Raw genomic sequence first — 24,316 nt, 5'->3', positions numbered from 1 at the left:
CGGTGGCCATCCTCCGGGGGTCAGGGGTCCCCCCTGGACGTGGGGTCCCCTGAAGTGACAGTCGGATGCGAGTTACCGTACCCGTTCCCGCTCGGGCAGCCTGAACCTGGACTGGGGTCAAGGGGTGCTGCCCACTTCTTAGGGGCAGCATCAGGGCTAGGTTGCTTGGGTGGGAGAGCGGAAGACATCCGTCCATCAGTATTAAAAATGTTTATATGTACAACGTTTGAAGTGACCTGAAAAGAAATGCTTGTGTTTTAAATGTTTACCGTTTTACCTGTTATTTATATTTTTACTGTTTTTGAACAAAAACAAAACCGGTGATGGACGGGCAGCCCGCGGACGGTCTGCATTTTACCAAGGGGGAATGTGACGCCCTGGACTAGCCAGGTAGTCACAGACATACCAACACACACACCCCCACCCTAGGCAGTTACAGCAGCCAAATACAAAACCCTTGTTGCCTCCCTCCAGAGTCTGATGTCCACACCAGGTGGGGTGGAGCCAGGCGGTTGGCCCCACCCACTGAGGAGTTCACAGGCCTGGAGGCGGGAAAAGTGTCAGTTCAGCCTAGGAGGTGAGAGAGGAGTGAACACTTGGGTGTCTGGGTTGGAGCCCAGACACTAACAGCAAGGTTGGCAGACGGTGGTGGCCGTCTGCAGGAGTTAGTGGAACTCCGCAGAGCTGTAAGGACCGGGGTCGGACGTCGGCCCGCCGGTACTGGACCGGGGAACGGAGTGAAGCTAAGCACACAGGCAGGGCCATCGGACCCCGACCAGGCTTGGAGCCGCCGTCAATAGTCAAATCCGAATGTGACAGGAACCGCAGGGGTTTCCCAACTACCAACTCCCGATTGAAGGCAACCGTCCACCCAGAGAGGATATACAGCCACCGCCACAGGCTAGAGATCCAAGAGCCAGTGCCAGCGGGCAAAATGGGCTCCTACGGCACCTATACGCCAGGGAGCGGACTACCGGTGGGCAACCACAGGAGTCAAGAACATTTTCAAAGGTGCAGGGAAAGACAGCCACCATCAGCCGTCCGGGGAGAGCACAACAACACTGCAGCCGGCTGTGGGACCCGTCCATCCGGCCGTTTTGGAGACTGGTTTGCCAGTGATTGTCTGAGTGAGTACACCAGTGCCGTCAGGCACCGCGCCGCACTGTCCCTGCAACCCTGCACCCCAGACATCCAGCCTCCCCGTTACACCATCGGGCCCCGGGATCACCAACCCCTGCCCACGGAGGGGACAACATCTCAGCTGCACCCTACCATCTCTCCCGGGATCCCCTTTACCAGCAGCGGTAGTGCCATTATCACCACGACCCGTGGGTGGCGTCACGAACAATTTCCCTAACCAAACCACCCCCCTTTTCACTCACGGGTGAGTAGCGTTGCTCGAGTCCCCGGGTCCGGTCCACCGCTCGAGCCACCGAGCAGCAGCAGCAGAAGCCCCGGACCCGAGCGTGGCGAGCGCGTCCCCTCCTCCCGCAACACCTCTCCGGAGGCGGCACGGAACGGAAAACCCGCCCATAAATTATTTACAAACCCACAAGTTCGTGGGAGGCCTGCTCTCGGCCATGTTGATGAGCAGTTTCTCATGTGGGCGGTAAAACACATAGAGTCCCTCCGGGGACAACTTGCCGGCAACGGCCGGGATAATCAACTGGTTGCTGATCAGGTGAAGCTTCGGATTGATTACATTCATTCAATGGAAAAACAAAGTGCTGAGGGTCCCAACGGGGACAACTTGGTTACAACGGTGGACCGCTGCCATTACTTGAGGTCACCCTCCTCATAGGCCTCCTCCAACTCAACATCCGGACGGCACGGTGTGGGAGGGGACTGGCTCCGAGCACTGCGGCGTACCCTCTGCTTGACATCCATGGCAAACCAGCCCCTCTCCCCGCAATGGCGGGTGTAAGTCACTAGGTCGCCCGGTTGTAAGTCGCGACCAGGGTGACCGGTTGGCAGGTGAAAGTTCACATATCGGCGGGCCACGGATATCTCGGCCTCCAGGCCCGGTTCGTACACGAAGCCGTACCCCCGCTGAGGATCAAACCTCCTCACCTGGCCTTCATACACCAGGCCCCGCACCCGAAAGGTGGCATTGCGGAGACTGTCCTTTTCTTTTATGACTTGCGCCAGCACTTCAGCCCTCTGCTGCTCCCTGGCGGCAATTTCACGGCCCAGCTGGCTCGGCTCCCTGTCCCGATAAGGGGCGTTTGCATGCCCCTGCGCGTGGATCGGGCCCCGCTGGACTGCGCCCACACCGGCTACAATCGGTACTCTCTTGTGGGGGTCCTGCGGTGACATGGTCTGGGCTGCTGCTTTGCAGCGACGACCCGGCGCAGCCTCAGCCGAGGCGTGGGATGCAGGGACAGCAGGCCTCACCTGCTGGGCCTTCCGGTTCATGGCTTCCACCTCTCCGGTAGCCGGACGGACTGCCGGGGTTGGGATGGTCTCGGGTGCGGCTGCTTCCGGGGCCGACGGCTTCTCTTCGCAGATCTTCCATGGCAGCGGGAGTGACGCAGGCCGTTCGCAAACAAAGCCTTCAGGCTGGTCCTCCAGGGCGGACGGACTGGGTTCCACTGCCGGTGTCGGGGACAGTGAGCCTAGTGGTGAAGCGGCAACAGCCGGTGCGGGTGGCGGGGGAGGCAGCAGGGTGAGCAGGTGCAGACCGGGCCCCTCGGCCGCAGCGACCGATCCTTCAGGGACACAGGGGCGTGGGTCGCTTACCCGCTCCTCCAACACTGCCTCCACCTCGCGTCTCCGCACGGCCGCCGCCACCTCCTCCATTTCGGCCACCCACCGCTCCATCAAAAACAGGACCTGGGCCTGCAGGTGGCAGCACATTTGCGCGGTCCGGGCCTCCACCCACGCCGATGTTCCTGGCGTGGGCTCCGGGATCTCTGCGTGGCTGGACGGGACGGACATGTCAGCGCTTGTGCTCCCAGGAACCGGATGTGTAGCAGAGTCCTGGCGTCCCTGCTTCTTATGCCCTCGGTTACATGAGGCAGGCCTTCACTCACCCCCCCTTGGTTCTTTCTAGCACGCCCTCTTTGGGGGCGGGGCTTTGCTTTTCGCGCCTTCTCTGCTCGGGGAAGACGCTCGAGCGGTAAATCTTCGCGCCAAAGATGGCGGCGCCTCAAATCTTTCGGCCGGACGCCGCCGGTGGGGACTACAAGGCGCACTTCTACCGGTGGGTAGATTGGTTCTATCCTGTTCGTGACGCCAAGTTGTCGCGGGCGGAGGGGACGCGCTTGCCTCGCTTGGGTCCGGGGCTTCTGCTGCTGCTGCTCGGTGGCTCGAGCGGTGGGCCGGACCCGGGGACTTGAGCAGCGCTCCTCACCCGTGAGTGAAAAGGGATGGTTTGTTTGGGGAGAGAGTTCGTGACGCCACCCACGGGACGTGGTGATGATGGCACCACCGCTGCTGGTGAAGGGGATCCCGGGAGAGATGGTAGGGAGCAGCTAGGATGTTGTCCCCTCCGTGGGTAGGGGTTGGTGATCCCGGGGCCCGGTGGTGTAACAGGTAGGCTGGATGGCTGGGGTGCAGGGTCAGCGCAGCGCGGTGCCGGACGGCACTGGTGTACTCACTCAGACAATCAATGACAGAGTCTCTGGTAAACCAAACGGCCGGATGGACGGGTCAGTGTTGTTGTGCTCTCCCCGAACGGCTGATGGTGGCTGTATTTCCCTGCACCTTTTAGAATGTTTTGACTCCTGTGGTTGCCCACCGGTAGTCCACTCCCCGGGGTATAGGTGCAGTAGGAGCCCGCTTTGCCCGCAGGCGCTGGCCCTTGGATCTCTAGCCTGTGGCGGTGGCTGTATATCCTCTCGGTGTGGACTGTTGCCTTCTGTCGGGTCTTGGTTGTTGGGAAACCCCTGGGGTTCCTGTCACACTCTGATTTGACTATTGTCGGCGGCTCCAAGCCTGGTCGGGGTCCGATGGCCCTGCCTGTGTGCTTAGCTTCACTCCACTCCCCGGTTCGGTACCGGTGGGCCACCGCCCAACCCCGATCCTACGGCTCTCCAGAGTTCCACTAACTCCTGCAGACGGCCACCACCGTCTGCCAACCTTGTTGTCAGTGCCTGGGCTCCGACCCAGACACTTGCAGTCACTGTCCTCTCACTTTCACCTCTCAAACTACTCTGACTGCTTTCCCGCCTCCAGGCCTGTGAACTCCTCGGTGGGTGGGGCCAACCGCCTGGCTCCGCCCCACCTGGTGTGAACATCAGACTCTGGAGGGAGGCAACAAGGGTTTTTGTCTGACTTTTGTAACTGTCTAGGGTGGGGGGTGTGTATGTTGGTATGTATGTGACTACCTGGCTAGTCCAGGGCGTCACACATGTGACGGGTGTAAGCAATGTTGTACGCCATTGGCAGCGTTTTGTCCCATGACGCACAACCGACGGGGGCGGGTACGCTCGCTAGCGATATTGATAGCGATATCGCAGTGTGTAAAGTGCCCTTAAGAGTCATTAAAGAACTTACAGTTAGGTCCAGAAATATTTGGACAGTGACACAAGTTTTGTTATTTTAGCTGTTTACAAAAACATGTTCAGAAATACAATTATATATATATAATATGGGCTGAAAGTGCACACTCCCAGCTGCAATATGAGAGTTTTCACATCCAAATCGGAGAAAGGGTTTAGGAATCATAGCTCTGTAATGCATAGCCTCCTCTTTTTAAAGGGACCAAAAGTAATTGGACAAGGGACTCTAAGGGCTGCAATTAGCTCTGAAGGCGTCTCCCTCGTTAACCTGTAATCAATGAAGTAGTTAAAAGGTCTGGGGTTGATTACAGGTGTGTGGTTTTGCATTTGGAAGCTGTTGCTGTGACCAGACAACATGCGGTCTAAGGAACTCTCAATTGAGGTGAAGCAGAACATCCTGAGGCTGAAAAAAAGAAAAAATCCATCAGAGAGATAGCAGACATGCTTGGAGTAGCAAAATCAACAGTCGGGTACATTCTGAGAAAAAAGGAATTGACTGGTGAGCTTGGGAACTCAAAAAGGCCTGGGCGTCCACGGATGACAACAGTGGTGGATGATCGCCGCATACTTTCTTTGGTGAAGAGGAACCCGTTCACAACATCAACTGAAGTCCAGAACACTCTCAGTGAAGTAGGTGTATCTGTCTCTAAGTCAACAGTAAAGAGAAGACTCCATGAAAGTAAATACAAATCGTTCACATCTAGATGCAAACCATTCATCAATTCCAAAAATAGACAGGCCAGAGTTAAATTTGCTGAAAAACACCTCATGAAGCCAGCTCAGTTCTGGAAAAGTATTCTATGGACAGATGAGACAAAGATCAACCTGTACCAGAATGATGGGAAGAAAAAAGTTTGGAGAAGAAAGGGAACGGCACATGACCCAAGGCACACCACATCCTCTGTAAAACATGGTGGAGGCAACGTGATGGCATGGGCATGCATGGCTTTCAATGGCACTGGGTCACTTGTGTTTATTGATGACATAACAGCAGACAAGAGTAGCCGGATGAATTCTGAAGTGTACCGGGATATACTTTCAGCCCAGATTCAGCCAAATGCCGCAAAGTTGATCGGACGGCGCTTCATAGTACAGATGGACAATGACCCCAAGCATACAGCCAAAGCTACCCAGGAGTTCATGAGTGCAAAAAAGTGGAACATTCTGCAATGGCCAAGTCAATCACCAGATCTTAACCCAATTGAGCATGCATTTCACTTGCTCAAATCCAGACTTAAGACGGAAAGACCCACAAACAAGCAAGACCTGAAGGCTGCGGCTGTAAAGGCCTGGCAAAGCATTAAGAAGGAGGAAACCCAGCGTTTGGTGATGTCCATGGGTTCCAGACTTAAGGCAGTGATTGCCTCCAAAGGATTCGCAACAAAATATTGAAAATAAAAATATTTTGTTTGGGTTTGGTTTATTTGTCCAATTACTTTTGACCTCCTAAAATGTGGAGTGTTTGTAAAGAAATGTGTACAATTCCTACAATTTCTATCAGATATTTTTGTTCAAACCTTCAAATTAAACGTTACAATCTGCACTTGAATTCTGTTGTAGAGGTTTCATTTCAAATCCAATGTGGTGGCATGCAGAGCCCAACTCGCGAAAATTGTGTCACTGTCCAAATATTTCTGGACCTAACTGTAGTTTAGTTTTTTATGCAAACTTTATATTTGTAGTTTCTCTAATGCCTGCTTTACACGGGTCGACCGATCGTGCGATTTCACGATCAATCGTACCCACCCCCGTCATTTGTGCGTCGCGGGCAAATCGTTGCCCGTGGTGCACAAAGTCGGTAACCCCCCATAACACATACTTACCTACTGGGCGACGTCGCTGTGGGCGGCGAACATCCTCTTCCTGTAGGGGGAGGGACGTTCGGCGTCACAGCGACGTCACACAGCTGCCGGCCAATAGAAGCGGAGGGGCGGAGATGAGCGGGACGTAAAATCCCTCCCACCTCCTTCCTTTTGCATTGCCGGCGGGAGCCGCGTGACGCAGGTAAGATGTGTTCATCGTTCCTGGGGTGTCACACACTGCGATGTGTGCTACCCGAGTACGATGAACAATCAGCGCCATTGAAAATAAACGATATTATGGAACTGTGCGATGCGTACACGACTCACGATTTGTGAGCGATTCTGCGTCGCTCAGAGGTGTTACACGAGATGACGTCGTGTACGATGCCAGATGTGTGTCACGAAATCCGTGACCCCGACAATGCATCGCACGATAGTTCGTCTCGTGTAAAGCACCCTTAAGAGCGGAGTATTCTTGTTTATGAGGGAGTCGGACATGATAGCTGTTGAATAAGAATTTGACTAACAGGTAACTAAGGTACATTGCCATAATTAAATTATGAACCTTATTGAATGTGATTTATAACACAATGACAAATGAGGCTCAATGTGGATAAATGGAAATGTATGTATCTGGGTTGTATTAATCTGCATTTGTTCTATATCTTAAGAAGAGCAAAATTGGGTGAGTCGGGTTAAAGGGAACCTGTCAGATGCAATATGCACACAGAACCACGAGCAGTTCTGTATGTATATTGCTAATCCCTACCTAACCGTCCTGTATACACTAGTATAGATAAAGAGATCTTTATAAAAAAGTATTTCTAAAGATCTTTTCCCTTATGCTAATGAGTGCAGGGACAAGTCCCAAGGGTGTTATATTCCCCGACTTGTCCATCCTCTTAGCATGTTAGCACGCCCACAGGGGTGTACTAACATGCTATTTAATGCAGCGTCACCAGATGTGTCCCACGTACCTGTGTTCATTGTGACCACGCTTCTGAATGCCGGGCACTTCCGGGTCATGCGCAATAGACCTCTCTGACGCGTACACCCAGTTTCATACTGCACATGACCGGAAGCGCCCGGCATTCAGAAGCAACGGTCACAAAGGACACAGGTAAGCGGGGCACCGCTCGTGTCGCTACATTGAATAGCTGGTTAATACGCCCTTTTGGGCGTGTTAACATGCTAAGAGAGCTGCTAGTCGGGGGATATAACGCCCTTGGGACTAGTCCCTGCGCTCATTAGCATAAGATAAAAGATCTTTAGAAATACTTTTTCTAAAGATCTCTTTATCTATGCTAGTGTATACAGGGATGGCTGGGCAATGCTTAGCAATATGCATACAGAACTGCTCTGGTTCTGGGTGCATATTGCATCTGACAGGTTCCTAATAAATAAACAGTATGCAAAGTAAATCCTCTGTGTCAAAGGCCCCATCCAAACATCTGTGTTTCATGTACATGTTCTGATTTTTTTTTTCCATGTGTAGAACGCATACTTGTATTCATATATCAGTAATTTTTCTTTATTTGTAGAGATGCAGTCCATGTAGTTCTCACTCTTTGTGTAATCCTCTGCCCATCACTGGTTAGCAACTTTCTGCCTATGCACAGTGTACACAGAAGGCTGCCAATCTGTAGTAGGTGCGGGTTAAAGAGCTCAGCATTCAGAGAACTGATAAACCTGCAGCAAACAAAGCAGTGATTTTATCACAATGATAAAACAACATACAGCCTAGTAAGTGACATATCTCTGGAATCAGGGCCTCTGCCCCTACATCATGCTGCTCTTGGATGGATTACATAGTAAAACCTTGGTGACTGATTCCCTTTAAGAGAAATGAATGTGTGAGACAGGGATATGCTTTTACTGCCTTACAAGAAATTAGCAATATTGTGGTTCATAAAAAGGATGACTTGGAGTTGGAAAAGGTACAAAGAGCAAATAACTTGGTAATAAGCATAAGCAGTCTTTTTTAGATAATATTAAATGAAATATAAATATATTTATTATGTTGTTAAGTTTTGCAAAAGAACACTCATCAAGGGGCACTCCCTTTTTCAGGAGAAAAACAGCTCTCGCATCCTCCTTCTCCTTTCTTTCGTGGAACAATGAATTGCAGTTGATGAATTGTGTCATAGTTCTTGGAAAAAATGTATTAGGAGAGCTAATATGATCCTACTATTAAAAAATGTTAGTCGGGTTTTTCATTAAGAAGACAAAATGTGTTATTATTTAAGTCAATTAATAGTTCTGTGGGATATGCTGGTGCTGTAGATGGCAGCCATCATTACTACGGTAGTAATAAACAGTTAGAAAAACATTGCTCCCAGTGCACCTCGTTATATGAGAAGAACACATAATCTGTTGGCAGGCAAAATGTGTTTTATGAAGGCAGCATAGCTCAATGAAGTATGCTTAAAATGAAGGGCTTGGGAAATAAAAGATTCCTCAGGCTATAATTTATCATACAAAATTGCACTGCAATAAAAGACTGACAATCTTTATATATATATATATATATATATATATATATATATATATAATATACTAGCTGTAGTACCCGGCGTTGTCCGGAATAGTAACTGTCTCTCTCCCACGCCTTTCTCTCTCTATCTGAGTCGCCCACCACAGTGCTGCAGCGGGACACTGCGGGGACTTCTGTGTAGGGACCCTTCTGGCAACAGGTATGTCAGGTTTACTTTCATAGGAGTCGTGACGCCACTCTCGGTTTTGCGGTCAGGGTGAGGGGGTGACCGCCACTGCAGTTTAGCGAGCCTCTGGGGCTGATGGTAATTGCAGTTAGATGGTGGGCCTCCCAAGAGTGAGGCTGGCCCCAGGGGCTCGGGTATATATGTGTGGAACCACAGGTCGCAGAAGAACTCACACACAGTCCAGAATATCTTTCACGGATTTTACTCACGTTCAGTTGTTCACTGTGAGGTAGCCCGGGCGATGCTGAGACAAACTGCAGGGAGAACCAGGTATCCTTCAGGCTGGACCAGGGATGACTGTCACTCGCCTTCCTAGCCCTTCTTGTTTGAGATGACCCCTGACTTGAAGTATTGCAGGAATATTCCAGGGAAGTCGCATCTGCCTTTTCTCCCCTTTCTGGCCCGTTTGCTGGCAGCGTGGACCAAGTAAAGATGGCTTCTTGCCCTGTCTCACTTATGGGCCCCCTTGTTGCTGCTGATGCTGTGGACTCTGTATTGGTTGGTGAGGCATATCCAGCACCCTCACCGGCAGGTTTAGCAGACCAAATAATTGGATTGCTGCTCTAGGGACCTGTTTCTCTGTGCGAGCCTGGTCTACCAGGAATCCCCGTACTCAATCACCTCGCTTCTTCCTGAGGTGTCTTTCAGGCTGACTGTGTAGGCAACCGTACTCCCCCGCCGACAGCCACCACAAGTGCAGGGTCTGACTAGAGACACCGCGCACATCCTCCTTCTGCGACTGCACACTGCGCTTCCTCACTTCAGACTGGTTCACTACTGCCTCCCCTCTGTGCCTGCCTGTTGTGAATGTCAGTTATGCTTTTGCTGCTGTGAGGCTCCCTCTTGTGGCCAGGAGAGGTTTGGTAGATACCAGGTGTGTTGAGCAATGGGCGTTTCCATTGCTAACTCTCTGCTTATTTAAACCCTGGTCTGATAGCAGGCTATGCCGGACGTCAGTTGTTCTTTGTACACCAGCCTGCTTCATCCTGCTCCAGACCACATCTACCCCAGATAAGTGCTTGGTTCTTTATTTGTTGTTTGGTTCTTTTTGCTCTTATCTGAGTTTGTCATTTGCTGTGGATGTTTTCAGTTTATTTGCATGCAGGATTTTCGCTCTCAGTTGCTTAGCAGGGAAGTTCCCTGCAGCTATGTTTGGAGTATTGCTCCTATTAGTCCATGTGTTTGTTGCTTCTTGAATTGTAATGATTCCTGCTTTCTGTTCAGTGGTATGACAAGAGCGCCTGGTATATGACGGCTTTTTGTACTATCAGGTTTTTGGATTTTTGCAGGGTTTTTCTCAGGCCACCATCTGTCCCTTTCCTATCCTGTCCTATTTAGTCAGTAGGGCCTCACCCTTCGCTAATCCTATCATCTATCTGTGTATTGTGTTTTCCTATATCACCGCAGTCTTTGAATGTGGGGGGCTTGCTATTCTTTATCTATTTTCTGAGGCAGAGAGTTAGTCATCTTTCCTTCCTTTAGGATAGCTAGTTCTCCGGCTGGGTTCGCGGTGCACAGGATGTTAGTCACCCCTCGGCTACTTCTAGTGTTGATGGTTAGTAAGGGATGGCGGCCAGATTAGTTGCCAATGCTCTTGTCACCTTTTCCCAATGATTTATGGTGGTCTTCCATGGTTCCGGATCATAACAGTACATCCGGCCAACAAATTTAAAGGGTACTCTTAAGGAAAAAAAAAAAAAAAAGTCTGCTGAAACTTATTTTTTTTTGGTGTTTTTCCTCTTTTTCTTGGTTTCCGTGGATGATTTATTTTTTCTAGCATGGATGAATTGGGTGAGCAAGTTGCTCATCTTGATGCTAAGGTTCGTCGTATAGAGTCTTATCTTGCACAGACTCCCCTTGCAGAGCCTAAGATTCCCGTTCCTGAATTTTTTTCGGGAGATAGGTCGAGATTTTGAGCTTCAAAATAATTGTAAATTATATTTTCACCTGCGCCCCTAAGTCCTCAGGGAATCCCGTACAGCAGGTTAAGATTGTCATCTCCCTGCTGCGTGGTGACCCTCAGGACTGGGCCTTCTCTTTGACGTCTGATGATCTGATTCTCAGTGATATGGATTCCTTTTTTCAGGCCTTGGGTTTATTATATGATGAACCCAATATTGCGGACCAAGCAGAAGAGGCCTTGTTGTCCTTAACTAAGGGTCTGGATTCTGCAGAAACATTTTGTCAGAAATTTCGAAAGTGGGCGGTCCTTACCAAATGGAATGATGACACGCTAGCGGCTCTTTTTCGGAAGGGTATTGCTGATACTGTGAACGATGTAATGGTGGGATTCCCCGTCCCTTCTGGTCTTGATGCCTCTATGACCTTAGCCATTCAGATTGATAGGCGGTTATGTGAGCGCAGAAGATACCTGCTGGTTTTGTGCCTGAGGAACAGCCTTTGGAGCCTATGGAGTGTGATAGGGGCCTTTCTAATGCTAGTCAGCAGGGGTTCAGACGGAAGAATAGACTGTGCTTCTATTGTGGAGACGCTTCTCATAATATCTCTGTCTGCCCTAAACGTGAAAGGAGATTGGCTACTTCTGTTACTGTGGGTTCTTTGCAACCAAAGTTTCTTTTGTCTGTCACATTGCTTTGCTCATTGTCTTCATTTTTTGCACTGGCCTTTGTGGACTCAGGGGCAGCGCTCAATTTGATGGATTTTGGGTTTGCTAGGGATTGTGGTTTCCCCATGATTCCTTGCAAACTCCTATTCCTTTAAGGGGCATTGATGCTACCCCTTTGGCAGAAAATAAACCCCAATTTTGGACCCAGGTGCCTATGAGAGTTGCACCAGCGCATCAAGAAACTTGTAATTTTTTAATATTGCATAATCTACAGGATATTTTGGTTCTGGGATTTCCGTGGTTGCAGACCCATAATCCAGTTCTTGACTGGAGATCCTTGTCGGTAGCTAGTTGGGGTTGTCAAGGTGTACATCAGAACCTTTCCGTGTCCGTCCACGTCTGCTCAGGCAGTTGATGTTCCAGCCTTCTTGTCTGATTTCCGTGATGTATTTAATGACCAGGAATCTGATTCATCTGCCCCCACACCGGGACTGTGACTGTGCCATTGAGCTGGTGCCGGGTTGTAAATTTCCCAAGAGGCAGATTTTCAACTTGTCTGTGCCCGAACATGATACCATGCGTCATACATCAGGGAATCATTGGAGAGGGGGAACATTCGGCCCTCTTCTTCTCCTTTGGGTGCCGGCTTCTTCTTTGTTGCTAAGAAAGATGGTTCGTTGAGGCCTTGTATTGATTACCGTCTTCTTAATAAAATTACGGTCAAATATCAGTACCCTTTGCCTCTGATGTCTGATCTGTTCTCTAGAGTGAAACGTGCCAAATGGTTTACGAAACTGGATCTGTAAGGGTGCGTATAATTTCATCCGTATTAAGGAGGGTGATGAATGGAAGACGGCTTTTAATACTCCTGAGGGGCATTTTGAGTACCTATTGATGCCTTTTGGGCTCACTAATGCCGCCTCCGTCTTCCAGGCCTTCATGAATGATATTTTCGGGACCTTATTGGTAAATTTTTGATTGTCTATTTGGATGACATCTTGATTTTTTCTGATGATTGGGACTCTCATGTTGGGAAAGTACGGGCTGTTTTTTCAGATACTTAACGATAATGCACTGTACGTTAAGGGGTCAAAGTGCCTCTTTGGGGTGCAAATGATTTCCTTTTTGGGCTTCATCTTGTCTCCCTCCGCTATCGAAATGGACCTGGTTAAGGTTCAGGCTATTTACGACTGGGTGCAACCGACTTCTCTAATATCCCTGCAGCAGTTTTTGGGGTTTGCTAATTTTTACCCTAAATTTATAGCCAATTTTTCTGCCATTGTCAAGCCTCTGACAGATTTGACCAAGAAGGGGGCTGATGCTGAGCATTGGACCCCAGAGGCGATTGTGGCCTTCCAGGAGCTTAAGAGGCGATTCACTTCTGCCCCAGTCCTGCAGCAACCTGATGTTTCTCGCCCATTTCAGGTTGAGATTGATGCCTCAGAAATCGGAGTAGGAGCTGTTCTGTCTCAACGAGACGCTACTTCGGGTAAACTTAAGCCCTGTGCCTTTTTCTCTCGGAAGTTTGCTCCTTCTGAATGGAATTATGATGTGGGGAACCGGGAATTATTGGCTATGAAGTAGGCATTTGAAGAGTGGAGACAATGGTTGGAGGGGGCTAGACATCAAGTTTGGTGCTTACGGACCACAAGAATCTTACCTATCTGGAATCTGCCAAGAGGTTGAATCCTCGGCTGGCCAGGTGGGCTTTGTTTTTTACCTGGTTTAATTTTGTTGTCTCTTTTTTGCCAGGCACCAAAAATGTTAAGGCCGATGCCCTTTCCAGGAGTTTCTGTGCTGACTCTTTGGAGATTGTCGAGCCGTCTACTATCCTGAATGATGATGTAGTTCTCTCGGCCATTTCGCCTGATCTGCGGTTGGCACTGGCGGAATTTCAGGGGGATAAACCTGAGAGATGTCCTACGGGGAAACTGTTTGTCCTGGACCAATGGAGAGACCGTGTTGTCTCTGAGGTTCATTGTTCTGTTTTGGCGGGTCATCCAGGCATTTTTGGTACTCAGGATCTTGTGAGCCGCTCTATTTGGTGGCCTTCCCTGTTCCGGGATGTCCGTAGTTTTGTGCAGTCGTGTGGAGTTTGTTCTAGGTCCAAGCCCTGTTGTTCACGTTCTAGTGGGCTATTATTGCCTTTGCCGGTACCTAAGAGACCTTGGACGCACATCTCTATGGATTTTATTTCAGAGCTTCCCGTCTCTCAGAAAATGACTGTGATTTGGGTGATCTGTGATAGATTTTCCAAGATGGTCCACTTGGTTCCCCTATCTAAGTTGCCGTCTTCATCAGAGTTGGTGCCTTTGTTTTTCCAACATGTTGTTCGTTTGCATGGTATTCCCGAAAACATTGTTTCTGACAGAGGGGTGCAGTTTGTATCCAGATTTTGGAGGATTTTTTGTTTTAAATTGGGTGTTCAGCTGTCTTTCTCCTCGGCGTTTCATCCTCAGACCAACGGTCAGACTGAAAGGGCTAACCAGACACTGGAGACCTATTTACGGTGTTTTGTTTCTCAATAAACAAGAGAACATATTAATTGTTCCAGTGTACATAAACATGAAAACCTACAGAGAAAACACTGAAACACATATTGTATAAACAATAATGTTTATTATTGAATCAATTGAATAGAAAAGGTTAAAAATTACAAAAATTAAGAAGAAAGAGAGGGGGAAAACAGTGATGATACAAAATGACCCCCAGTGGTCACCCAAGGCTTGTAATAAGGATGTAGGTACATAAAAGGTACAATCAATGCAAATAATGTTAGGTATACCTATGGAATAATGAAAACCGAATTAGTCCATATAGTCAAAAGATCATATAGAGCCGTGAATGTATGGAAAGTAAGGAGCATGAATAGTTGATCCTAAAAGGTCATAATTACCATTAATGGATATCTAGAAAATCTAGTAAATACTCCTGACTGTGACAAAGGGGCTATTTTAAGAGGATAAATTCAGTTTGCATGAGACCATACGTATACAATGACAGATTTATACAAAAGATGCTCAAAAAACTAGGACTGTAGAAAGAGTTCTTTATACTCCTATATGCAGGCTGGGCTAGTGGGTAAGATCATATCAAAAAAATTCGTTTTAATGATGTATAAAGCACAGTATGCACCCCCTGTCAGATGGAGCAGAGATGGAGCGTATCGCACATAGATAGGCTAGTGCCTAGAAGGATGGTACTTAAATATATGAGTACTGAATCATACCAACATATATATGAGCAATATAAGGAAATTCATGTGTTCATAAACACCTCATATGTGCTCCATCAGGCTGGAGGACCCACATCAACCAGCAGTGATATAGTCATTTAACATAGTTGCTGGCCTGTTAATAAATATATATATATATATAAGGATTCTATTTATTATCCATCAGTCCATTGAATACAGCATCGTTCAGTAGTAACAGAAAAAAAGTATGTTCAGCATGTCTATTTGACCAGGAAAAGGGATGTATATCATACAGGAATAGAAATATATATTACCAAGTTGGTATACATGGAGATGAAAATAGAATACCCAGTGCACTAAATGCTGCAATAGGGGGCTATAACTCCAGTTTGTAGGTATATCCCTGAAGTCACAACAAGGCAGTTGAGCTGCTGGAAATATCAAGCCTGGAGCATACCGAGGCATACACATAAGAATGCATAGAATGATAATCAATAAATTACTTACAAGCAGGAGACCACTGGGAGGCTTCCCAACGCGCGTTTCGCCATCTTTATCAAGGGAAACGTAAATATGTGTAGTGTAGGGTGCCTTTTAAAGAATGTGTGGCGTCCGGAGATACCACATGCACGGCCGTGCGGCGTCTGTCGTCACTTCCGGTCCCGGGACCGCGGCAGAGTAAAGCGCGATCCCGAGACAGGAAGCGGCAGCAGAGGTAGTAAGTATTGCGTGTAACAAGCGCATGCGCATAAGAAGTCCCTGGGAGACATGGATTAAGATGTCACTTGTAATAGCGTAAATCAAGGAGCATGTCGTTCTATTCACATGCTGTGTCCATGTCGCAAGGCATACTCTAAAAGGGTGAATTACCCGCACAGGCTCCTCCATATTATAGGAATAAACTATAAAGTAAAGAATAATTAAACAGCATGTATTATTCATGGCATGGACACAGTATGGAACTGGGAAACCCCCCAGTAGTGGCCACACACAATCATCATACATAAGGTGCAAATCATACAATAATGATAATATAAGAACATTGTAAAATATGTGAAGCATGTATTAGTAAGTGTGTATGTGTGGTGAAAAATGGTGGAAGGAGTAGTGATTAAAAACGTGATGTCAAATAAAGTAGATGAATGTAAAAGATAGCGGTATAAATAATATACCTAATAGGGTGAGATTATAACATATGTGACTAAAGAGTGAACAAAATGTAGACGTGTAAGGAAAAACCATAATGTAGAAGGGGGAGATTAGTGATTTGCAATGATATAGTGTGAAGTATGAGTGGGGAGGGGGGGGGGGGAAGGGGGGCAGGAAAGGGAGGGGAGAGGGAATGTGAATGTTTATGTGTGATGGGAGTAATGGGTGATATATGATGTGTAAAAAACATGCAGGGGACTGCACAGGAGACTCAACAGATCATCTTGATGGAATTGATTGAACACCGAGCCGTCCATGCGAGTTTGTCTCGTGTACTTGTTGAAGAATAAAAGGCATACAGATGTTAGAGAAATGGAACTTGATGACGAAATAACTAAAATGAACAAGAAAAAATAAAGACAAGTGAGAAAAACATGTTAAAAAACAAATTAAAAACAAATTAAAAATCCAGATGGGTCAAATTGGCTATATTGATAAAGGCTTGGGACAAATCTCATCACCCAGAAACCCAAATCTAACGTTCATAGGAAAGGGGAAAAGCTCATGGATTCATTAAGGCCTTTATCAATATAGCCAATTTGACCCATCTGGATTTTTAATTTGTTTTTAATTTGTTTTTTAACATGTTTTTCTCACTTGTCTTTATTTTTTCTTGTTCATTTTAGTTATTTCGCCATCAAGTAATGATTCCTGCTTTCTGTTCATTGGTATGACAAGAGCGCCTGGTATAGGACGGAGTTCAGATCTAGCGATCTGAGAGCTTTTTGTACTATCAGGGTTTTGGATTTTTGCAGGGTTTTTCTCTGGCCACCATCAGTCCCTTTCCTATCCTGTCCTATTTAGTCAGTAGGGCCTCACCTTTTGCTAATCCTATCATCTATCTGTGTATTGTGTTTTTCTATATCACCGCAGTCTTTGAATGTGGGGGGCTTGCTATTCTTTATCTATTTTCTTAGGCAGAGAGTTATTCATCTTTCCTTCTTTTAGGATAGCTAGTTCTCCGGCTGGGTTCGCGGTGCACAGGATGTTAGTTCTCTCCTCGGCTACTTCTAGTGTTTATGGTTAGTAAGGGGATGGCGGCCAGATTAGTTGCCAATGCTCTTGTCACCTTTTACCAATGATTTATGGTAGTCTTCCATGGTTCCGGATCATAACACCTGCCACTGCAACCTAGCAACCAGCTTCTCCACCGCACCCTATAAATGGAGGTGGAGGCCACGCCCCCTCCTGGGTCTGCCCAGGGGTCCCTTCAAGGTATGTGTGAGACCTGGTCACTATGTGTCTGTGTGTCCACACCCTATTCCAGCAATCACGATTACCTGTTTGCACTCACCCAGCGTGGGTGCAGTACTCAGTGATGCGTGACCAGGTCAGGGGCGCCACATATCCGGCCCTCTCTATCCATCCATCTCTATTTGTCCCTCTCTATCCATCCCTCTCTCTCTCTCAGTCTCTCTCCCTGTCCTTCCCTCCCCATGTCTGTGTACCGCCCCGCGGGCTCAGCCGGTTGCCGAGCCGCTCGGATCCGTGCTCGTACGGTGGGTGGCTCGAGCTCCTCACGGCCCCCGGGGTCACGTCGCTCTGCAAGGGGGTTGGCGCTACACGCAGGGACTTCGGTGGGGAGTTCCACAGCCGGGACCCAGACACCTGAGTATACTATTGGCAGGCCTGGTCACAGGTCTGCCCTTGAACTTGACTTCTCTCCTCCACTGTCAGACTACTCTCTAGAACTACTGCTTTTTCCCGCCTCCAGGCCAGTGAACTCCTCGGTGGGCGGAGCCAACTGCCTGGCTCCGCCCCCCTGGTGTGGACATCAAACCTGGAGGGTGGTGACAAGGTTTTGAAGTTTGGCTGCTGTCACCTTTTTAGGGAGGGGGTGTGTGTGCATGGGACTACCTGGGATGACCTGACTAGTCCAGGGCGTCACATTTGCCTCTCTCCCTGTCTTTCTGTCTCTATCTTTCTCTCTGACTGTTTCTCTCTGTCTGCGCCATTTTCTGCGACCTGTTGTGTTCTCTTTTTTTGGGATCTATGGCTCAGTGATGGCTTATTTTTTGCATCTTGAGCTGACGTTTTTAACCGTACCATTTTTGCGCAGATGCTACACTTTGATTGAATGCCATTGCATTTTGTGCAAAATTTGTGGCGACCAAAAAACATAATTTTGGCATTTGGAATTTTTTTTGCCGCTATGCCGTTTACCGATCATATTATTTGATTTTATATTTTCGATATATCAGGCATTTGTGAACGTGGCGATACCAGATGTGTGTATATTTTTATTTTTTTAATCCTTTAATTTTCAATGGGGCGAAAGGGGGTGATTTAAACGTTTAGGTTTTTTTATTTTTTTAATTTTTCAAAACATTTTTTTTTTTTTATTTAATTTTACTAGTCCCTATAGAGGTCTATAAGGGTAAGTTCACACAGTACGTTTTTCGAAGCGTTTTCGCGCATTTTTCGGGTGCATTTTTGCTCAGAAAACTGCATGACTTTGCTTCCCCAGCAAAGTCTATGAGTTTTCATTTTTGCTGTCTGCACACAGCGTTTTTTTTAGCTGCGTTTTTGTGGCACCCACAAAAACGCAGCATGTCAATTATTTTTGCGTTTTTTACTGCGTTTTCCACTCATTGAGTTCAATGAGATGTTCAAAAACGCATTGAAAAACGCAAATTGCAAATATAGCTGTGTTTTAGTGCGCTTCTATGACTAAAAACGCAGCTATAAACGCAAGTGGTGGGTAGTAAAGTGACATGTACAGGAAGAGGATTCCTTCTGTCAGTCAACACAGGAGCGTGAATCCTCCCGGTACCCGCCACCGCTGCTTCAATCTCCCGTCCTGTGCCATGTCCGCTCCCGTGCGGCACCATGTCCAGGCGGGAGATGATAGCAGCTGCAAAATCAAAAGTGAACAATAGAAAAAAAAAAGCCATACTCACCTGTCTGCAGACTCCTGACATGTCCGCTCCCAGCTCCTCTTCCCGGTACTGCCACCCCCGCTTCGGCTGTGTGCTGGCTCCCAGGCACGTCCGATGGCTGCAGGACCTGGCGGTGGATCACCTGATGCGGCACCTGACGCATCAGCTGATCGTAAGTCTCGCGGTGACACCGGCTTTTTACCGCCCGGCCGGCTATCAGCTGATGCCGTCAGGAGACTTCATCAGCTGATTAGCGGCAGCTCCTGCAGCGATCGGACAGGATCAGACTCCCGTCCGATCGCTCCAGGAGCTGCCAGTAATCAGCACATAAGTGAGTATTTTTTTTTGCACTGATGCATCAGCTAATTGTATAAAAGCCATTTATACAATCAGCTGATGTGTGATATGATTCAGGCCCTTGAACCTGACACATCATCTGATCGCTTTGCCTTCCAGCAAACCGCTCAGATGTTATAGGATCCGGATTGGACGGCGCGGGACCCTTGACCCAGGATTACTGTGGAGGGGGGTTCTTTATTTCAATAAAGATGGAGTCACTAATTGTGTTGTGTTTTATTTCTAATAAAAATATTTTTCTTTGTTGTGGTTTTTTTAATCTTTACTAGAAATTCATGGTGGCCATGTCTAATATTGGCATGACACCATGAATTTCGGGCTTAGGGCCAGCTGATAATATACAGCTAGCCCTAACCCCATTATTACCCAGCAAGCCACCCGTCACCAGGGCAGCTGGAAGAGTTGGATACAGCGCCAGAAGATGGCGTTTCTATGAAAGCGCCATTTTCTGGGGTGGCTGTGGACTGAAATTTGTAGCGGGGGTGCCCAGAAAGCTTGGGCACCCTGCACTGTGGATTCCAATCCCCAGCTGCTTAGTTGTACCTGGCTGGACTCAAAAATTGCCATTATTTTTTTTAATTATTTCATGAAATTCATGAAATAATTAAGAAAAAAAGGGTTTCCCTATATTTACCATATGTATATGGTTCCCAGCTGGATACAAATAGGCAGCTGGGGGTTGGGGGAAGCCCGTAGCTGCTTGCTATACAAAAATATGGTGAAGCCCACATCATTTTTTTGGGGGGCAAAAAACTCCTGCATACAGTCCTGGATGGAGGATGCTGAGCCTTGTAGTTCTGCAGCTGCTGTCTGCTCTCCTGTATATACTAGTGGATGGAGCATGCTGAGCCTTGTAGTTCTGCAGCTGTCTGCTCTCCTGCATACACTATTGGATGAAGAATGCTGAGCTTTGTAGTTCTGCAGCTGCTGTCTGCTCACCTGCATACACTATTGGATAGAGTATGCTGAGCCTTGTAGTTCTGCTCCCCCTGCCTTTTCCTCCTTCAAACAGTCCTGGATGGAGCATGCTGAGCCTTGTAGTTCTGCTCCCCCTGCCTCTCCCTCCAGCATACGGTCCTGGATGGAGCATGCTGAGCCTTATAGTTCTGCAGCTGTCTGCTCTCCTGCATACACTAGTGGAGAATGAAGAACATATTGAAGAAGGAAATGACATCAGACCTTTTTTCTTTTTTTTTTTTTCAACAATCTTTTATGGCATTGTTCACTGATAAAAACCGCATAAAAACACAGCTAAACGCAGCAAAAAACGCACCAAACTGCGGTAAAAACGCGTGCGTTTTTTGCTGCGTTTTTTGCCGCGGGTGCGTTTTTGTGCATTTTTTGCCACAAAATGCAGTGTGTGAACTTAGCTTAAGAATCAGCAGTCTGATCGCTTCCATATCTGCTGATCATAGCTACACAGCTGTGAACACCAGATATGCTCATCTCCTATCTCCCACAGCTCTCAGCTATGTGAGATAGGAAGTGAGTCATATGAGCTACAGGAGTCATCAGATGACCCTGTGCTACCATGACAACCATCAGATCCACGTGATCACATCATGTGACTTACGGTGTCGGGCGGTGAGTAACGGAATACCGCTACCGCTATTGAAATGCCGCTGTGACAGTTTCAGAGCGGCATTTAAGGGGTTAACAGATACGGTTGGATCGCGGAGTACCTGGCAGGCACACATGTCAGCTGTATAAATCAGCTAACAGGTGCACGACTCCCCACTGAGTGCCCACGGCAGCCGGGGGGGATTAACACTATGACCGCTAGGACGTAACTTTACTGCCCACAGTCGTTAAGGGGTTAAGAATATAGCTTACTCAGAAATTTGGTGATGTGTTCAATACTTATTTCATTACATTATTACATTTTCATTACACATACACACACACTATTTACACACACACTATACACAATATATATACACACACACACACACACACACACACACACACTGCTGTTATGCTGTTATTAACACTAAATAAACAACTTTAATTGGTAAATTATACCCCTATAATTACACCTGAACACAATTTTAATCTACACAATGAAAAACCAGGCTGCAGTCAATAGTAGAGGGGTATAGTGAAAAAAGAACAAAAACAAAAGAAAAGGCCCCATCAGAGGATAATACCTCTGAGGTGTTTGAGGTATTATCCTCAGACACCATCTACTCAGTACTCCAGGGAGGCATTTGCAGTTGTTGTTTACCCCCTGTGTCTTGTCCTCTGATGAAACCCTAGTACCTTTTGGGAAGAAACGTGTCGGGACTCCTTTTCTGGACATCTTTTTCATACATGTAATGATTTCATTGTTTACTGTGGCCCATGGTTATTAGTCATATGTGTTTATTTTTAATACACGTCGTGTTTTCTAGTACAGTGTAGGGTGTACTAGGGAGATTTAGGGATTCCCGTCGGTGAATGGGGGCGCCACAACCCTAGGGCATCATACCATCCATTGCTAGGTAGGGATAGACATTTAAGGGCTTATTAGGGCAGTGTATTTTCCCCACCTTTGCTTCTACATTGTTGTTGTCAGAAAGGACTCAATACTCTACTAGACTCTGATCTCTCTTTCAAGCCACACGTCCAAGCCCTCTTCACCTCCTGCCACCTCCAACTTAAAAATATTTCACGGATCCGAACACTCCTTTCCCAAGAAGCTGCAAAAACATTAGTACATGCCCTTATTATCTCCCGCCTGGATTATTGCAACCTCCTGCTCTGTGGCCTCCCTTCTAACAGTCTCGCACCCCTACAATCTATTCTAAACTATGCTGCCCGACTAATCCACCTGTCCCCCCGCTACTCCCCGACCTCTCCTCTCTGCCAATCCCTTCACTGGCTTTCCATTGCCCAACGACTCCACTTCAAAACCCTAACCATGACCTACAAAGCCATCCACAACCTGTCTCCTCCTTACATCTCTGACCTAGTATCCCGGTACTTACCTGCACGTAACCTTCGATCCTCACAAGATCTCCTTCTCTGCTCCCCTCTCATCTCCTCTTCCCACCATCGCATCCAAGATTTCTCCCGTGCCTCCCCCATACTCTGGAATGCTCTGCCTCAACACATCAGACTCTCGCCTACCTGGACAAGCTTCAAAAGGAACCTGAAGACCCACCTCTTCCGACAAGCCTACAACCTGCCGTAACCCTCAGTCTGATGCAGCGCCGCACAATCAGCTCTACCCTCACCTACTGTATCCTCACCTATCCCTTGTAGACTGTGAGCCCTCGCGGGCAGGGACCTCTATCCTCCTGTACCTGTCTGTGTCTTGTATTGTTTATGATTATTGTACTTGCCCTATTATGTATACCGCTTTCACATGTAAAGCGCCATGGAATTGATGGCGCTATAATAAATAATAATAATAATAATACCTACGTTAAAAATTATTGAGTATTTTCTGACCATAACGGCATTAGGTTTGGCATTTCGTACATAGTATTAGTGAGTAAATGTTGAGAAAGGTGTAATTATTTACTTACCACTATTTCCTTAAAGCTCTATCCTGGCAGTGCATGGCATTTGGAAAATACTGTAGCTTGCCTTCTTGACTGTACAGCAGTTTCACCTGGTAAAGTATAAAGACAACTCTCACCAAGTTGCTCAGAGTACATTTACAAGCCTGAAATATACACAGAAATATGAGAATTCAAACATTTGTGAAAACTCCATGCACTGCTCAGATAGGACTTAAAGAAAAACGAGCCCGAGTGTGACTAGCACCTACTATATATAGACACTGTCAAATTATATACTAAGGCTTCACAAGTAGTGTTGAGCGGACCCGAACTGTAAAAATCCGTATCCGCACGGTTTCAGCGTCCGATCGGGTCCAACCCGGACACGGGAATCCGGCTGCACGATCCGGATCCGGGATATATATATATATATTTTTTTCTCTCTCTCTCTCTTTCTCTCTTCTCTCCTCTCTCTCTCTCTCTCGTCCCGGATCCGCTCCCCATTCAGATACATGGGTCCGGATTCCGGATCGGATCCAAAGTTCGTTTTCAACCCGCGACGGATCCCCGGATTATTAGAAGTCCGCTCAACTTTATTCACAAGCTTTTCCCTCTGGGCCATCACTACGGATTCCAACATTTTTAAGTCTTTACCTTTTCTGCTAAGCCTATTAAAAGATTGAACTAAGTACAAAAGGATTCAGACTGGTGCAATCATAAAAAAGCTTTTGCAGCCATCTGTTTAACTATCATCCCAGTGAACCTCGCCAATGGCCAAGGGCCACCACATAATTTTAGAAGCATTGCCTATGCCAAGTTTCTATTTTGGATATTGTAACTGTAGTTTGTCCATATTACAAACGTATAACACTGTTCTTTCCACTGACCACAGTCAGTATAAGCAACTTATTGGTGAGATCAGGTAACTGGAGCACCCACACACAAAACTGGTGGAAACACAAACTCGGCGCAGATATTGTCCTTGGTGGGATTTGAACCCAGGCCTGCAGCGCTGCAGGGCTACAATGCTAACCACTGAGTAACCCAGGCCTGCAGCGCTGCAGGGCTACAGTACTAACCAGTGAGTAACCCAGGCGTGCAGCGCTGCAGGGCTAACCACTGAGTTACTTTGCTTGCTGAAGAAGGCTATATAGCAAGTGTAAAGGCCCCGTCACACGCAGCGATATCGATAACAACATCGCTAGTGAGCGTACTCGCCCCCATCGTTTGTGCATCACGGACAAAATCGCTGCCCGTGGCACACAATATCATTCGGAGCCGTCACACGGACTTACCTGCCTAGCGACATCGCTTTGGCCCTGCGTCACAGCGGCATCACTAAGCGGCCGCCCAATAGAAGCGGAGGGACAGAGATGAGCGGCCGTAACATCCTGCCCACCTCCTTCCTTCCTCATTGCCAGCAGCCGCAGGTAAGCTGTTGTCAGTCGTTCCCGGGGTGTCACACGTAGCGATGTGTGCTGCCTCGGGAACGAGGAACAACCTGCGTCCTCAACAATCAACGATCTTTTGAAAATGAACGACGTGTGAACGATGGACGATTAGGTAAGTATTTTCCATCGTTAAGGGTCGCTCGTTGGTG

At 47.5% G+C, this 24,316-nt stretch overlaps 1 protein-coding gene across 3 annotated transcripts in view; it reads right to left on the bottom strand.

Annotated features, from left to right (window-relative positions):
• IL15RA (interleukin 15 receptor subunit alpha) overlaps positions 1-24,316 on the bottom strand; it is a 125,692-nt gene that overhangs the window by 57,698 nt on the left and 43,678 nt on the right. The window contains exon 2 of one of the 3 annotated variants that reach the window (XM_075342601.1): positions 22,741-22,826. The exons of the other annotated variants lie outside the window; for them this stretch is intronic. The gene's annotated coding sequence lies outside the window, so the exon portion shown is untranslated. The remainder of the gene's footprint in view (positions 1-22,740; positions 22,827-24,316) is intronic. 3 annotated transcript variants of the gene reach the window in all.

Source organism: Anomaloglossus baeobatrachus, chromosome 4, assembly GCF_048569485.1.
Source record: "Anomaloglossus baeobatrachus isolate aAnoBae1 chromosome 4, aAnoBae1.hap1, whole genome shotgun sequence".
NCBI lineage: Eukaryota > Metazoa > Chordata > Amphibia > Anura > Aromobatidae > Anomaloglossus > Anomaloglossus baeobatrachus.
The sequence above is the reverse complement of the archived record's forward strand: the minus strand, read 5'-3'. Positions and strand labels throughout refer to the sequence as shown.